Source organism: Anabas testudineus, chromosome 13 (genome assembly GCF_900324465.2).
Source record: "Anabas testudineus chromosome 13, fAnaTes1.2, whole genome shotgun sequence".
In the NCBI taxonomy this organism is placed as follows: Eukaryota; Metazoa; Chordata; class Actinopteri; order Anabantiformes; family Anabantidae; genus Anabas; species Anabas testudineus.
Genome location: NC_046622.1, coordinates 15,323,490 through 15,340,898, shown reverse-complemented (window position 1 = coordinate 15,340,898; position 17,409 = coordinate 15,323,490). Strand labels below are relative to the sequence as shown.

The window sequence follows — 17,409 nt, the reverse complement described above, 5'->3', positions numbered from 1 at the left end:
TGCTGTCTAACACACACACACACACACACACACACACACACACACACACACACACACACACACACACACCAATAAGTATGTTATTCTCTAATCACTTCATCAACTGTACTACTACTAGTACTAGAAACTTTCTAGAAAGTCAAACGAGGAACTATGGTTGACACATTTAGATGTGCACAGTTCAATAAAATATATTATCCATTATTTCCTAAATGCTAAATATCTGGGGCCATGGACAGAGATGCTTATCAAAGGAGCAGCATTAGTTATTTTCCAGCACAGAGCCACAGCAAAGGCTGCTAAACATGCTCTAAACATACATTTGACTTTCCTATTGAATGCACATTTGACCTAATGTAAAGCAGCAGAAACACCATGTAGAGTGGAAAGACAAGAAATCGGGCTTCCACAGGATTCATCCTTCATATGGAGATCTGGACGCAAGCAGACACCATAGCAGCGACACACCAGGAGGAGCTTTTGATACGCTCTAAACCTATGTCCTCAATTTTGCAGCCTGTAATCTGACATCCCATACACTTCCTGTCCAGCAACCTATTCCGCAATCCACTGGGCTCCAGAGATAGCCATCAGTCACAGAGAGAGACTAGTCTTAACCCCAACACCACTCCGGAAATACCTTCTCTCCGTCTCTGTCACTCCCACCCAGTTTGTCCTTTCAGCTGTCCTCTGCCATTCCTTTTTCCTGCTCTGTTAATTTCTAGAAATGCTCTTGTCACTGCCACCCTGCCCTCCCCCTCAAAACCTGAAAAAGTGACATCCTCACACTACCTGCTATTTTTTGAATATGTACTAGTAACTTCCTCCACCTTTTACCATTTCTTCATCCTCCTTCTCTCAGCATTCCTGACCCCTCATGGCCTAAAATCCTTTGCATGTGTGTATTCTGTGGGTTTGTTGGGTAGTAAAGCTACAATAAATGAAATGTCTTATTACAGCTTTGGGCAATGAAAACAAGTGCTTTGCTCTTGAAAAGGTTGAATGAAGGTAAACTTTTCCAGGAAAATGGTTTCTAGAACTTTGAGCAGATTTACAGTAATAAAAATGCTCAAACGTCACAGATGGTGCGACACGGGAGAGCTTCTGCACAGTATCTGTACACCATATGTAGCTCAAGAGAATAACACACACAAACAGAGAAGTGATGTAACAATGCACCGGAACAAAGGCAGATCTCATGAGAGGGTGTGACAGGGTGGAGAGCAGGTATCAACACATAGACACCTGGATGAGGGGGTTTACTATACATTTAGGCCCTGATCATACAGAGACGCGTCGCTCGCAGACGCACACATCTCCTAGAGCTGCAAAAAGTGAGTAAAAACTGTTGAACAATGAAACAAAGAAAGCTATGATTCAACAGGAGATCTACCTTTTTAATTCACAACTTGCTCCATCTCACCCTCTCATAATACCCCAAGCATTATCAGAAGGCCCCATTGTGAACAGGGCCTCATGCATCAAATCTCTGCTGCACACTCGCACTCTCTGACCATGTGAAACTTTCGCGACTCGATGCGGTTGCCACTTTTCCACCCCTAACAGGGCCTTATAGGATCAGTGACAGCTGACAGTCTAATGAGAACGCCGCAGAGCAACTCTTGTGAGACTCTTTCAGTTTGGATTGGAAAGGCAGGTGAGCTGAGGACTGAAAAGATGGAGCAAGAGAAAAGCAGAAAGATCGAGCTCCGCTATTGGCCACTCAGTTGCTATGTGACGCTGGTTACCACAGAAACATTTGAATGGACAGGAAAAGCATGAATGAGAAAGAAAACCCAAGCTGCACTCATTATTATCACCTACACACACACACACACACACACACACACACACACACACACACACACACACTTATCCTGCAGTGTTACAGTACGGAGGTTTTGCTGTTGCGTCACTTTTCTCCTAGCAACAACATCTGGCACCGTCATGGTGGTCTAACTGGCCGTGAAGCACTAATACATATAACAGGCAGGCCAAAAATAGATACCTGAAAAAGTTTGTAGGTCTCTGACAAAAAGGACAAAAAACCAACAGTTGGTTGGTTAATGAGCTGATTTTTGAAACACACACATATCTCGACACTATTTTTTTTATTTTTTGATTGCAACAATGACATATGATCATTGTTAAACTTTTTGACACGAGTCGAAATAGCACGAGCATGAACGGTGCTGAATTCCATTTAGCTCATTCAGTTTCAGGGCCCTTTGTGGTCATCATCCATGTGAACTGAGGAGGATCTGATTATGGACCACCCTCCCGTGAGTTATGCTCCCAGTGGGACAGAACTAAAAAAGGGAAACGTTTTCTTTATCTCCACTACAGACACACACACACACACACACTTTGATACCGGATACTCCCAGGAAAGTGGAATCGTTTATAAATGCTCACATGAAACAGTCACATTCCATTACGTTAGAAAATGTGCGCACACACACACACACACACACACACACACACACACACACACACACACACACACAGAAAACACAGACGCCACAGGGGGTACTCTCTGTCATCTTTACTGCACACATTAACTACTGCTCCGCTGAAATATTTCCAATGAACTTTCCAACTGGCCACGAACACCAATCGTAATAAGATGAAGAAAGCCAGAAAATCAAAAGGCAAACACATTCGTCCGGTGGGGTAAGGTTACGCCTCGAGTTACAGCATCGACAACACAAACAAAAACAGGCCTTCTGGAGTACCGTTTCTGGTAAAAGACAACTCTGACTCAACTATTCAGCCCGAAGTATCATCGGTCTCCCACAAGAACCTCATATTGCCAAATATTGATATGAGCGGCTAAAATGCATAAAGTGGTTTACAACTCGTGGGTCAAGCCAAACCACTGAAAACACATTATGAAATGTCAAATACACACACAGGGGTCGTCTGCAGGGCTCAGTCTGCGAAAACATTTTGAAACACAAAGTGTCTGCAGAAAATAAGTCAGTAAGTACGAATAACGCCACACAGTCACTAACATTTATCAGTGGTGGTGGAAGAGATCCTTTGTTTGCTTACGATCTAGATTAAAACGGACTTTTTCCTAATGGTCTTACAGCCCTGTGAACCATGCGTTTGCACTGGGTTAATATCAATGGTCTATTTGAACAGGGGCCGGTGAGCAGTGGGGCATTTAGTTAATGTGTACTCATGAGTCAAGTCGTGGAGGATAGACAAGGTTTAAACGGTACCGGGAGCGCTTTTCAAAAACTGGGTGTGTAGAGAATACAGAGCAACAGTTTCAGACGTGGGGGAGGACGAATTATAAGAGCGCACGGAGTGGGATGAAAGCACACACTAAAACAGAAAATGATGGCATGGATAAAGAAAGCGAGAGCTGCCAGTGAACTTCAGGAGAGCGAGAGAAAATGGGGAGGAAAAAAAAAAAAAAATGGAGAGAAGGAAAGAGACCCCCTGTTTCAACCCTGCCCGATTCCCTCTCACTCTCTCCTTATATGGCAGTGTTACGCGTGTGTGTGTGTGTGTGTGTGTGTGTGTGTGTGTGTGAGAGAGAGAGAGAGAGTGTGTGAGTGTGTGTGTGAGATACAGGCTCACTCCCAGTGTTGCTCTCAGAGGGAGCGATTATATCAGTAAACGCACACTGACTAAACTCAAACTAAAGATTTTTGGTCTTGCCATTTGTGCACTGCCGCCCGTTTTTACCCCGTTCCACAAGAAAAATCCACTCACTGGCACCGTAACAATGTCTATTCACAACACACTTACAAAGTACTTTATGCTGCGTCTAGTGTACCGAACTAATTAACGTGGTAAATACTGAAACATTTTCTTGTAAACAAAATACCTTTCATTCAACAAAAGCTTTTATTTTCTGCTATTTTTGGGTCAAAAGCCATAATTCAATAGCGTGTAAGAAACACTAATTAGTGTTCAACCATCACTCAAAGACAGAAAATGAACATTAAAAATAAAAAGGCAAACAGAAGGAGGGAAAGCTAAAGCGAGAGATTACATCACAATCTGCCTGTTTATGGATACAGTTCCTCAGAACGGACAGAAATAACCCTGGGATCTCTGCCTCAGAATGGAAGGAATCACAAGAAGCCAAATCGTCTTTCTATTCTTCCTTTTCCTTTTTTTTTTTTTTTTTTTTGTCCCCCTTTCATTTCATCTTTCCCTCCCACCTTGACTGCTTTCCACAATGTTCTGGCCCGAACCCAAATGACTAGAATGCAGGAATCCAGGTAGCATGTCTGCATGAGCACACATGCGGCCGTCCACTCGTACTGTAGGAGAGAGGAATGTAGTGTACGTTTAAATATACACACACCAGCGTACCAGTACCACCTGTGCGACTTTTACTTCCAAAAATATGTCCTTTAGCATTTTACAGCTGACAAAACACTATATAGGCTGTATTACAACTTTTGTGCCATGCTTTAATTCCTTCTTCAATATCCAGCTGCGTGTTCTTTTACAGCACTGGTTAATTCTTTTCTGTGTTTCAGACGGCTTTAAAACCAAACAGTGGCCACAACATTCAACTACGACAGCTCTCTATTCCTCCGGAAGGAAAAGACTAACTCCTCTCATCTCTCATCTTCCTCTCTCCTCCCCTTATCTTGTCATATTTCTTTCCCTCCACATCATGTCCTTCCCATCTTACACGGCGAAGCAAGGAAACAGAGAGGGGGACAGATGGGGGTGCAGAAAGTTTGTTTTTCCAGAGAGGACAACATTCCCAGGCCTGTACTCTTCCTCTCCCTATTAATAGAGCACACACAAACACAAACACAACCACACACACACACACACACATCCACAATCCAACCTAAACAAAAGCTTCTCGATTCACTATAGTTACCGTGGATAACACAATTCAAGTCCTATATCTTCACGGTGTAGCCTGTAAATATGTAAATCTACCCACGTACCCCTTCATGCTGACACTTAACTCTCATACTTGCTGCTCACTATTATGCAAAAACTCAGGCACAAGCGTCCCCTCCTCCGCTGTTAGGGTTACTAACCTTTCTCTCTTTTTCTTTTTCCCCCCTAACAGGACTCCTGCCTGTCATTAGGAAGATAAGAAGCTGTCATGAAGGCAACCAGCAGTTAACTCTAAGCTGCATGTAGTGTTTAGCCGCCTCAGAGGTGAGAAAGAGGCAAAGATGAGCGGTCAAAAGGTCAAATGCCAACCCTGGAGGCCGTTCACCCACCGACTGCAGAGAAGAGAGTTTTTCTGAGCTCAGCACCTGAGGTGGTTTATCAGATTTATGGTGAAGCTCTGCGTCGTAACATTTAGGTGTTAAATCAGCTAAAGTCCCAAAGTAGAAGTAGATTTATAACATAATCTCTAATAATACTGAAGGAAACAGAAATACACTGGACAGAAATCTGCAATGTACAGTGTCAGCATGCGTAACATCACTAACACTGACCTGCGACTGCTGCAGTGCTCAATTCATTTTACAATACAACACCGTCAGCTCCAATCTCCCACAATAAACGAGCACAATTCAAAAGGAACTAAAAGAATCAAAGGGGATCATTGAAACGGGGACTTCATACGCACACGTATAAGATGCACAACAGGGCTTTTATTATCTGTTTATTGTCCACTTCATAAGAACATTGACAGAGACTCCAGGTGTCAAACAAAGCAACCAAAGTTTAGCGTGTGCATTCATTTAGCAACAATGAAGAATCTGAAAACTCTTTTAGAAGTCCAACCTGCTTACCACTACTAACACACACACTAGGTTGTATCATGTAACTTGTTATAATGTAGCTTGACATTTGATGACTGATAACCTAATAACTCACAATCACATGGTAACAGATAAGGATCATCTCCTTATTACGTCACATCAATATTGTTTAAAAGTTTATACATCTGCCTTGCTACAATGTGCCTCACCTTAACACAGCTCTCTATTTACTGGGATTAGTTAAAAGTGTTAACGTGTGTGTGAAAGCTTGAAGATCTGCTTAAACTTCAGTCAATATTAAATTAATAACAGCAAAATAAGTGCAAAGTCAATAAAAAGAAGGTGTTTTGGGGTAGAATTATATAAATTAGGATTATAACAAGGCTGAAGTATAAGTTTTACTACTTTAACTTTTAATTTTACTATTGTTGGCAAGTTTAAGAATGTTTAAAATATATAGCTGCAAAATATCCTGTTGCCTTTAGAGTTTCACATTTGCATCACACATAATTATATATTTGTTTTGTCCCCCACAAAGTCAGAGAAACAAGATCAAATCAGATGTCATAAGCAGGTCATATCTCAAAAACCACTGAGGTGTTTATATTTAGGTTTGCCCTGCTTTGCCAGGCACACACCAGCACACACACACACACACACACACACACACACACACACAGGGAGTCCAGGGAGTCTTTTATGGCTGAAGGGCTGTTCACTTTGTCAATAAGATCCAGATGTGAGCTCAGTGGGAGAGGGGATAAAAATAGAGCGAGAGAGGTGAGGGAGACAGAAAGAGAAAGAAAGAGACAGGGACACCAAGAAGGGAAAGAGACGGAGAACAACAGTCAGAAAAAGTCGGAGTACGAGGGGAAACAGACTGATGTGGTGAACAGAAACACGGGGAAGAGACGTGTTTGTTTTTATCGTCCATAACTTCTTACTTTCCTCCTCTTCCTCCTTCTTCTTCGCCCCTCCGTAAACACTAGCCCGCCTGATGTCACCACATTCCTGCAGTAACATACACACACACACACACACCCACCCCACACACGAACTGTTGCTATGGGTAATGATGAATACACATAGGGGCAACCATCGTCCTTTCCAAGTCCAAAAGAAAGAAAACGCTGACAGCTCTGGCACAGTTTATTCTACTTATAGAGACAGAAAGTTCCCCAGTGCCTTTTCTATTTTGCTCTGACACTACACAGTAAAGGAGCAGCAGGTCGGTTATGTGTGTGTGTGTGTGTGTGTGCGCGTGTGCGCACATGCACGCGCAACGGTCAAAGTGCCTCCCCCAAACCCACTTCCTGCCCTGCCCTCTCAATGAAGACAATTATGGTTCCTGCGAGAAGGATAACAGAGACGAAATAGCTCCTTAAAAGGCAGGATCCATGTTGTTTTCACCTCTGCACACGTTTTTCAAATTAAAAGCCAATACCATGTGTTTTTCAAATATAAAGAATATGTTTTTTCAAGTCTCTACAAAGGAGTGCAGAAGTGAAGCCGTGTATTATCTTGATGGCAGTCTGGCATCACAGCATAGTCAGTGTACAGGCCTAATGATACAGTTCTCCATCAAGACACCAATGTGCTGCAGAAGTCTTTTCTGGAAGAATGACTTGAATATACATTATTACACAGAAGCCTCACTGCAACAGAACGGATAAGCGGCTAAAGACACCAGGTGTCTTCAGAAGATGCTCACACAGATGGTTTGAGCTCTAGAGGTGGACATAGTGAGGAAAACAATATGCCAGAAAAAAGATGTGAAAGAGACTGAGACGTCTACAAAGGTAGCTGGAAAAGGTCAATTCAAACTTTATATATCCATGAGTCCACTCATCCAGCCCAAAACATTGTGTCCACAGTAACAGGTGCCGGATAAGTGAACCAACCTCTAGTTTCCTTCAGCAACACGTGAAACATTTGATTTGTCATCCATCATATTATTACACTGTTTTATTTATTTGTTTCATGTTGGGTCAAATTCAAGATGGAAGCAAACTCCTGTTCTCAGTGTTACTACGGTCATCATGTTTTGTAGTGTGACTGGGGGAAGTCTAGGCCCAGTTAAGAGGATGAATGTAAGCCATGTTCATCAGTACATGTCACCCTGTGGGCAAATGGAAAGCCACCTTTATCGTTTCCCCCATGTGACCTTTTTCATGGATTAAGCAAATCACAACGCAATAAAATGACATTTCTTGAAGCCATTAGTATGAATGACCATTTACATTTACCACCTGCAGTGTTTCACTTTGCACATACATAATTCTTAATGTGAAAATACATTTTCGAGAAAGATGTTTCCAGTTACAACAACCTGAGATTAAATAAAACCGGTCAGAACAAAGTGATGTGGAAATACACGATATACAGATGTTACATGATGAAAACTCCCTTTAATGGTTTTGCCATTTGAAGGTCAGATTGTGAGCTATTTTTAGGTACTTGGCATCTTCTAATCCTCGAGTTTTATCTGCCCAGCCTTCATTCACAACCTTGTAACTTTTCAGTGAGAGCTGTATGACGACTGTCCACTAGATAATAAGATGATACAACAGACATGTGACCGAAACATGAAACAGTGTCACAAAAAGACAACGGCCGCTATGACAAGTGTACAGGATGTGTCAGAACCAATGATGGCTCCCATTTAACATGAGGCTTGTTGTACTGCAGGCTTAGACTACCGCAAAATGTTACCATGGGCATAGTTTTAGGTTCCTCTACTGCAAAAGTCCTTCTGTTTTTATTAGGCTGAAGATCAGTTACCAAGATTTAGTCTCAGTCTGATGCTTCTCAGAGAAAATATGTGCTCCAGTGATGTTTCATGTGAACGGCATCTGTTCAGCACACTGTGCGAACCTGAAATAATTCCCCTCTTCCTCTCACCATAACATTTCAGAACAAGACAATGGAAATGCCAACTGGTGAATAAAATGTTTGAAGGGGGAAAAAGTCGAGCCTCGCTCGGAAATAAGAAGCCTATTGAGGAGTGAAGAAAGACGACATTGTTTCAGGAAAAACTGACCTGATTACCCACAAGCCCCTGGCTGTCACTGGGTGATGGGAGCTTTGTGCAAGTCCTTCAAATTTACTTTTGGGGACACACACACACACACACACACACACACACACACACACACACACACACTTCCAATCTTAAGATAAATGGCGGACATCATTAATTATCGTCATTGTCATGCTGGTATATCATATTCCCCACTGTTGGACGAATGGGAGAACGAGTCACACACTTACACACAGTCGTCTTGCTATACTTATGAGGACAAAAGTGTTCACAGTGAAGTTTTAAGACATAAACAGATATTGAGGAGCAGATTGCATTTCCTTGAAATCCATTGGACATTCTGGGAGCTGCACCTATTTGCTCTCTTGCCAAGAGTTAGATCAGAAGACTGATACCACGATCTTGGCTTCATGGTCAATGTGAAGTTACATTCAGCAGCTGTCTAATTTAGTTTAGCACAAAGACTAGAAACAAAGGCGAGCAGTTGGCCCCGCTCAGTCCGAAGGTAACAATATACGTATGCTTACCAGCGGGGCCGGGCAATAAAACAGTAATTTGAACGATAAAGTGATGATTAAGGTTTGACACATGCATTTGTTCTTCACACACTTTAAATTTACTCTTTGGTGCAAAATCCACTCCCTTAGTCTAACAATGTTTCTGCGACGCCTAACGAAATTAAGTTAATTAATTAGGTTTCGTCACAGTGATACTTTCAGGTCTTTACCACATGCAAACAACACACAACAATAGCAGAAGAACGTGGAGAGCTGATACGTATGACGTAGTGACTCAAATGAAATGTAATGGCTTCTTATCACAAATGTTCTCACGGTCAGTGAAACTCAGCGTTCAGTTCACACACTTAACACTGAAACACATGACAGTCACACAGGTGTGTTTAATCAGACCTTTCTCTAATGTTTGAAAGGGAAGTTTTAAAAGGTTAAAAGTCAAAAAGGTTTGGATGATAATAGTACAGTGTTGTTTTTTTTATGAGCTTGTTAGAAACATGCCACTAGCTCCAGACTCTTGCTGTAGATCCATATCAGTCAGCAAGCCACAACAAAGGAATGAGGAGTGACAGAGGAAAAGTGGAAAAGGTGGACAGAGAGTCAACGAAGAGAGAGAAAGAGAAGAGAAAAAGACAGACAGGGGGATAGACCCATTCATCTTTTCAGTGGTGACTGATCAGTTTTTAACAAAACTCTCATCTGGTGTCAAAGTTATTAAAACACAGATGAACACAAACATGCACACGCTCACACTACCCCTATGCCTGTTTCCTTCCCTCTCATTCACAGTACAACACACACACACACACACACACACACACACATTCAGGTTTCTCAGTTGAGGTAAGGTCAACATATTTTCAGCCTGACTCAGAGTTTTGTGAAAACTCATCTTGGGACATAATGTTTTACTTAAGTACAAAGGTTGGCAGCAGCCAGAGAGATCAAGCCCCTCACTTCTCACCTGTGAAGGAGCAGGGAAGTGAAGTGGGTCGCTCATTTAGACAGTTTGAATTTAGAAACACACATCAACAACTAGAAAAGACTAAAAAGCCCAATCTCATTTTCTCCTGTGCTCACCCTGTCAATACTTACTACTAAAAACTGGAAACTCGTGAGACCAAGTTCCCAAAGGAGAACACGGTCTGAACCGTGAGGGTTACGTAAACGGATAGCATCATAGGGGTGTGCGATAATGAAGACCACATGACAGGAGTGATGTCACAGACGAGCTCGTATGATGACACCCATGCAGAGCTAATCATTACAAAGTGTTATCCAACCTTCGTTTCAGCAGCCAACACCACAGACACAAACACTGTCATTAAATAACAGTGGTTTTAAGTTTTACTTGTAAATAAGAGCCTACCATTTGATGGAATTCATGTCTTGTCACGGTGGACCCAGCAAATATAAAATCACCACCATCACCACCTGCCTGCGAGGCCTCTTTGGCTCGAGCTGCTCCATTCTTCCTTTTCCAGTCATCTTTCTCTTCTCCCTGTGCTTTAATCCGAGAGCCAAGCAGCCATTCAGGAGCAGCACTCCGACACTTCCAGCTTCTCCCAATCCCATTTGGACGAGAGTTTCTCAACTGGCAGCTAGAGCATGACCCAAACCGGCGGACTGATGCCATAAGATGGACGAAAGGAGAGGGCGAGAGGAAGACAAGGACAGAAACACAGAAGGGAGGAAGAAGCAGCGCGTTTCTACTCTCATGTTTCTCTGGATGACAAAAGACAAGTGAGAGAAATGGACTGAATGGCGCAGTCATCCTACAGTTAGACGAGGCCCAGACCATGTATAAGTGTGTGAGTGTGTGTCCAACCACGCTGCAAACTATTCTATGCTACACGTCTGCAAGGGTGACACAGTTGTACCATTGTGTAAGAGATCGGTGCGTACACAAAAATGCAAACTAGAAAATGCATGTATGATAATGTAACTGTAGACTGTCCACAGTTGACAATATGCACAGCAGTGAGTTCTGATAATGAATCATTGAGTACATTCCTTTTTTTAATACAATGCATGACTGTGACCTCAAACTCATGACGGATGAGGGGAACTACTCGTTCTACTTTGATAGTTGTGTTGCACCTAATGCCATTAGGTGTCGTCATCAGTCATCATCAAAACACGCGGGAGCTTAGCGGTAAATGATGGTTCCATTCATGTTAAAATAGAACCATCATTCTATTCATGTTAAAACTGTGAAGCACAACAATATTAAAGTCATTCATTCTGTTGATAAAATAATCAGAGCACAAGCACGTCCCACAGAGTGCATGGTGACATCTCCATGTATTTATTTATTTTTGCAGACTAGTGCAAAACCGCAAAATGTAGTAGTAGTATTTGTATTTTTGTATTCTCTCAACACCAAAGGGAGGTTACCTGGGATTTCAAACTTTTCCCTGCACTGCATTTGATAAGTCTCCTTGTTCTTCTTTTCCATCCGGCTGTTCCCTTTCAGGGGTCGCCACAGCAAATCATCTGCCTCCATCTAACCCTATCCTCTCCATCCTCTTCTCTCACAACTAACTTTGAGTACAGTTTTTTTTTTTTTTAAATATAAAATAAATTAGCATTAGTTGTAACGTGAACCACAGACGGTGCAGCCCTACGCTAGGTGACCGCCGAACAAATTGAAAACTGAGCTTGCACTTTAAACATCTTTGTGGCCATGTGGACTCCAGATGTATGACTCAGACAGAAAACTACAGGGGAGACTAACATGACTGAGACAAACTCTGCCAAAGATATACCTACACATCTAGCAGAAACACACACACAAACAATCTTTAACAAATGAGCTGACTTTCCCATTTCATGTGAACCAGATGAAAACTGCAATCCATTATTTACACAGCCTTGTTCACATATACACACAAACACACAATTTAGCATATAGAAATCTGCACGCGCACACAAAAAAAAGCTGAAATAGCAGCCCTGCTAGAAAGTGCTGTTTCAGAGGAGGCTTTCCTTACATAAGCAAAGTGCTCTGTAATTACACTGGGTGGATCCACACAGGCTGAGAGAGGAGAGAGCTAGAAAGAGACAGTCAGTAGGGGAGCAGCAGGACAAAAAAAAAAAAAAATGAAAAGAAGATAGAAGAACCCAAACAGTCACTGTTCACAGGTTGAAACTATCAGAACTTTCCACTGGCGAGCAACAGTGACTTTTAATAAAATTACAGGGACCATCCTTAAAAGGAAAAGTTAAAGATTTTCAAAGCGTATTGCGAGTGTCACCAACCAAGGGCAACGACTTCCATAACCGTTTTCCCACAGAGACTTTTCCCCCCCAACTGTGAGAAACCACATGGAGGCTCATGTTGTGATTTCTCTGCAGTGACAGTACACGACAGTCGAGTTTATGAGCCGTTTGTGTTCCAATGTTCACGAGCTTGCTTATTCCCAGAACTACTAGGACAGGGATTGGACCGAACTGAACTTGAATCCTAGGCTTAGTAACCTAGGCACATAACCACGACCTTTTTTTGTACAGATCAAACAAACACATATGTTCATTAAAAACATGTTTGCAGGTGTATTTTATTTTACTTTTGGAACTTCTTGAAGCTATTTGCTGGCATCACAAACGCAAGACACTCCACTTATACACACATTCACAAATATCCACAGCTAGTTATCTAATGGTCAAAATTACTTCAGCATCTCTAAAATCGGTCTTCTTGTTAAACCAAATAGGTTCATCATTAAATCATACCCACCCCCCCCCCCTCTTAATACACACTCTTAGTCAGAAGAACACAAAACATTTTTGTTGTGCCTGTCCCAAAAGCAATACACCGGCCCGTGTGCGTGTGCTGTGTGTGTGTGTACACAAGTGAGACAGGCAAAATATCTTGAGTGTGTGTGTATGTGAGTGTAGAGGACAAGGGATGTTTTCTCTCCAAAACTCTCTGCTCTCTCTTGGGAACTTAACTACATAGGAACAGAAACCATAGCAAAAACACAGAATCTCACCAGGCTCCAATCAGTCTCTCAGCGCAGTGGGAAACATCTAGGTAGAAGCTTTTGGACAGTCAAACGTCAACGCCATAAGAGGCTGCCTATGTGTGTCCCTGACACAGCAGATATCTGCAGCGCTGCCCTTTTCATCTTCTGATTCATCCCACCTCTTCTTTCTCATCTGAGAGACTTTCAACCAGAACAAACCCCCGATCTCTTTCTTTCATCCGTCCACCTCGCTCAGTGTCCCTCACTCACTCTCTGACCTTTACTAAACCTGTGTTGACCTTTACACGTTAAAGTAGAACCCCTACCAGTCACACCAAATCCTGTGTATGATGTGTCCTTTCACTTTCCTTTCAAGTCTGATCGGATAAAGCCCTTCCTCTCTATTGATCACACAGTAAAAGGTCCGATGGTGTATTTTTTGATTAAAGACTAGAGGTCCATTAGCTATAACTCTTGGTTGGACCCTCACATTTTCTGGAGCATTTATCCATCTTCCTAATTTATTTAGAATAGCCTAATCAGATTGTTAATGACTCATGTATATACCACAATCAAAGTTAAATTGACCACTTGGATATCCAATATCCAAGTGCTCTGCCATCAGAGACATTTAATTATAAGAATATGACCAACTCAAAACACACACACACACACACACACACACACACACTCACAGCCATTTTTGGTCATCACGCTCGCTGCACTGACCTCTATGTGCAGAAACTTTTGAGCATATTTTCCTTTTGGCCATGCTTGAATCAGTACAGTCACAAAGTCACTTCTGCTTTTAAAAAAAAAAGCAGTTTATGGCTAACCTAGTGAGTTCTTTATGCAATTACCCTAAAAACATCACCAAGATTTATTCACAACGTCTCCATCGTTCAAAGCACTTGAGGCACAGAGATACTGACAAATTGGTTTCCATAGGTCTCAATGAGCCCTGTCCACCTGTCAATAGATAGTCCGGGCCGCAGCCTGAAACAGAGCTTCCTGATACTGGGCAGTGCTCTCACCCAGTGACTGCAAAGAAGCCCTAAAACATAATGAAGTCCACTCCATATTTCACAGTGTTTTGTTTTGTTTTCCAAATAGACTGACCTTGACCTTGGACTTCAGTTTGTGTCTCTTTGGAAGTTGTCCTTGGCTCTTTATCTACCATTCACACTAACCTCCTGTTCAATCTGGGGGCGATTTTCTTCTTTGTGCCGCCTCCAGGAACGTTGGCTACAGTCTCGTGGGCTTTAATAATATTTGCAATTGTGGTCACAGGGACATCAAACTGCTTGGAGATGGTCTTAAAGCCTTTACCTTTAACATGTGTTCAATAATTATTTTCCTTATCTCCCCGGTCAACTTTAACCTTTGCTTTCTATGGTCCATGTTTAGGGCAGTGCACACAATAATACCAAAGAACAGAGTGACTACTTTAAACTCCTTTTAAATAGGCGGAGTGACTGATCACAAGATGGAAGATTACAAGACTGAAGCAGAGCAGTGCTAATTACAGGGGAGGCTTGAAATATGTGTTTTATACAGTATAATGGAAATATCACTATAATACAGTTATTTATAATCTCTTCTAGGGGTAGTGTCATGTTTGGCCAGACCGTTTTCATTTTTTGTATAATGTTCAACATTATGTTATATCAAAACTAAAAAGCAAAATCTAATTTTCATTAGATTTTTTTGTTACTATTGTCAATTTCAAGTTATTTTCCAAGTTAATTGTGGGTCTTTTTTTTTTTTTTTTTTGTGGAAGGGTACCGATCTATCTTTCGGCTTCTGCTAGACTGAACACACCTGATCAAAGATCACTAGAGGTTAGGATACGGATAGTCGCAAAACAGGCAGGACAGTGGCCCAGAGGCCCAGAACTGCCTACTAACAGTAAACCAGCTTACTGATCTAGTAATATCTATGTACCTTTGCGTTTATTTTTCCTTTACAGCATGATGTGGGGAGGAATGAAGACTGGAATAAGGGGAGTGAAAGCAAAAGACTGGGCAGAGGGAAAGTATTTGATTCCATGTGGGTGGCCTGATAAAACAAAGTCAGTCGTAAATCTGAAGACATAAACACTGTCCTTTTAAACCTAATCAATGCAGAGCCCAGCAAACTCCCATCTTTTCACCTCTTTCTTCTTCTGCTTTCCTCTCTCTGTCTCACATTTGCGCTACAACACCTTTCAAACCTGCAATGTCCACATCAGTGAAATCAAAGTTAATAGATGGACAAAGGACTACATGGTAAATGAATTTCAATATGTACGTTGTCAATTTTATAATTTTACACAAACAAAATAAAGTTAATTAAAGTTTGGTGTGTTTAATTCAAATCAAACACATTTTGAGAATAAAATATGTTGCTCCAAAGAAAATGTCCACAAAAAAAAAACTTTTACCATCAGTTCACAAACTTAAATTATGTCATATTAAAATATGGCTACCAAAGCATGACACAGATCAATGGACTCTTCTGAGAAGTAGAAAGCTGTTATAAAACAGGAAGAGAAGGAAAGATGGGCCACGTTCCAGGTACCTGCTAAAGTGAAAACTACTCAGTAGCGGAAGCTCAGCACAGACAAACACACAAGAGGAATTTTAATCCATCAAACGGAGGAAAAAACAATGCATTTATCTTATTTGACTTTTTTTTTTTTTTTAACAAACATGAGGCTGTGGTGCATTGCAGTCGTTTTTTAAAAACCCATTCTTTCAGCTGCTCTGGATCAGAGAAGTGCTCCGTTATCCTGACTGGACAAAGCGAGCTCACAACAGACAAAAGTCTTATATAAAGATAAAGATGCATCGTTTCAAGCTTACATGAATGCTAAGAAACTAAATGTAGCATATGGTTTCAAGTACTTCAATAACATATCAAGTTGAATATCAAGATTTGGATTTTGTATATATGAGTCATTTCTGGTTCAGCTACAAACCCATTACATCCCATTTCCTCCCTCCATCACTGTTTCATTCTTCGGCTCTCTCACTTGATTCTATTTTGATCTTCTAATTTTTTTAACCAGCGTTTCCTTCCAACACTCTCTTTCTGTTTTTGTCTTCTGTCTTTATACCTGACATTTGGCTCGGCGGTCTACCTTACACCGAGACAAACATTATGACTTCACTTCACTGCAATGCTACAGAGACACAGGGAGAGATTAGGATAACATATGCTCGGGATGCTGGAGAATTTGTATAAAAAAGACAAAATAGGGTGAAAGTATGCAGTGAAAATGCAACACAGTTCAGTATTCCAGACACATAGACTACACACTATGAGTGACAAAACATTTGCATGAGACAGGGAGACCAGAACGGGATGAGAAGGAGCCCTTCTTGCTTTCTTTCTTTCTCCATACCTCACTTTCTCAGAACTTGTCTCTGCTCCATTTTAGCTTGGCACAGTTATTACAGTCAAAATCACACACTTGTAACAAACACACATGCATGCAAGGCACAAATATGCTGCACAATAAAGTGCACGTAGAGTACACACACACAAACACACACGGGGGCCAGTAGTGCTGGATATCATCAAACACTTCAGTAACCACAACAACTTCCTATTTCCCTAAACTCATTTCCTGCCTTGTGAATTCAGTCACCAGTTACCATTGGTGCCACTACGACAACAAGGAAGCACAATGGGAAGGGGAATAAAACAATCATCAACTAATGAATACCAAGAAATTGGATGGAAATAATATCATTTGGCAGGAAAAGAGCTGAATTAAAGTCAAAGAGCGAAACAGGCGAAAAAAGGAAATTGTTTTTGAAGTAAATACAAACAAGGCTCAAGTCAAGATTACAAAAAATACACAGTGACAAATCCCAAATAACCACGGCCACCATTTAGCCTCCATACTAGGACAGAGCGAAGCAGTCATGATGTAACAAAAGCAAAGCCCTGAATGTTGTGTCTGTAAGCTTCTGTCCTGACATCAGACGAGATGGTAATCCCTGTGTTGTTTTTAGTTCCTCCATGTCTAGCATCATATCCATGACTGTATAAAAACGTTTGCATCACGCAAAGGTCCTGGTGTGTGAATGTGTTCTAGAGGGTGTCTTGTTAATAAAGGTAGGTACATATGGCAAGAAAAGACCACAGAGACCACAGTTGCAGCCACAGCCAATAAATAATATGATTAACAT

General features: G+C 41.5%; 1 protein-coding gene across 1 annotated transcript in view; it reads right to left on the bottom strand.

Moving 5' to 3' along the window:
* Positions 1–17,409, bottom strand: part of LOC113168170 (rho guanine nucleotide exchange factor 17) — a 46,892-nt gene that overhangs the window by 23,211 nt on the left and 6,272 nt on the right. The gene's annotated exons all lie outside the window — the stretch shown is intronic.